We start from the raw sequence: 1653 nt of genomic DNA on the forward strand, positions 1-1653 counted from the left end.
ACACGCCCACTACAACTCAAAAACAAAGCACGTGATTGGTTCGAGTCAGCAAGAAGGCGGGCTGTTGAATGTGATGGACAGCTAGCTTAGCCAATTATACGCTGAACATATCTCAAGAACGTCCAATGGTCAGCCTTTTCCTGTCACGCCTCTTGAAATTTCTCAATAAGAGCTTTCAAACATTTCAACATCTGTAGATTGGTTTGTAACGTTATATTTTTATTTTTAAGTTTTTTTTTTTCTCCAAAAAGGCAAACGTGGTTTCAACCGGATTTGATCAACAATAGACCCGCCTTTAAAATGATTGATAGTTTTAAGGCCGAATCAACGGGGAGAGGCTGAATACGCTTCATTATACACTGGCGTACCCCGAACGACACTCATGAAAGATAAAACACTGCAGAAATAAAAAACTAGAATATTAGCTTTCATTAAAAGTGACATTTGAACACAAAGAGAACTGCCACATGAAATGGCCTGAGTGGCAGTTCTCGCGAGATTAGTGCAGACAGCGGCAACAAACCCGGAAACAACTCAGAATAGAGATGATGAATGAAGATGTTTCGGTAAAAAAAAAAACAAAGAACTGGTGTAAATACGTTGTAAAATGTGACAGAGAGTTTATCTTCCTAAAGAGCAGCAGGATGGGACACAGTTACACGTTCTGTTAGATTAATAACTGAGATTTTAACGTTTATCACAGCGGAAGGAACGATGTAAGTCGCCATGAAAAATCAGCCAATCACAAGCTCCACAAATATACACTGCTTTATAAAGTGTAAAAGAATGTAAAGTCTGTAATAAATGTGTCTAATAAGTCATTAGTGAATACCAGAGAACCACATGAGTGAGCATGAGAAATTATCAGAAAATATATAATGAAAATAAAATGTTAATGTTTAACTTCAAGACAAGCAACGTGAATTTAACAGTAAATATACAATGTGTTGACTTGTATATGAACTGTAAGTATATTAAATAAACACATGTGCTTCATATACACATTTATGTTGCTATTTAGGCTGTTTTATAATTTAGGAATTAGGGCTGGGCGATATATCGAGATTCAAGATGTATCGAGTTTTCTATTTTGGTGATATAGAAAACTATAATATTTCATATATCAATATATATATATATATATGTATATATACATAATAGCTTATTAATTATGATAGTTTAAACCAGGTTTTCTCAACCTTGGGGTCAGGACCCCATTTGGGGTCACAAGTCACTGTGGGGGGGTCACCAGATGCCTTCGAAACAGAATATTTTCAGGACAATTTGAGTCAAACACCAAACTTGCCATATTTTAATCTTCTCAGAACATTTTTTTCACTTCCAAAACATTTTCGACACTTACAATCACTTCTAAATAATTTTCTACAAATTTTATGCTTTTTAAAAAAAAAAAAAAATTTAACCAATGGTTAAATTTCTGCCACTTTAAAGCCACTATTAACACTTTGAACCCTTTTAAACCACTTTTTCTGTCCGCTTTTGGCCACTCTAATTTGTTTTTTTTTTTTGTGGTTTTTCACAGAAATAAAAATCGAACGGCATGTCTTGATGAATAAAACGAACACCCCCTTGCTCGCTAGGCGGAAGCCCGGTTAAAGCAGTATGTGTGTGTGTGTGTTGGGTTGACTGACA

The sequence above is a fragment of the Gouania willdenowi genome, chromosome 8 (assembly GCF_900634775.1).
Source record: "Gouania willdenowi chromosome 8, fGouWil2.1, whole genome shotgun sequence".
NCBI classification, from domain to species: domain Eukaryota; kingdom Metazoa; phylum Chordata; class Actinopteri; order Blenniiformes; family Gobiesocidae; genus Gouania; species Gouania willdenowi.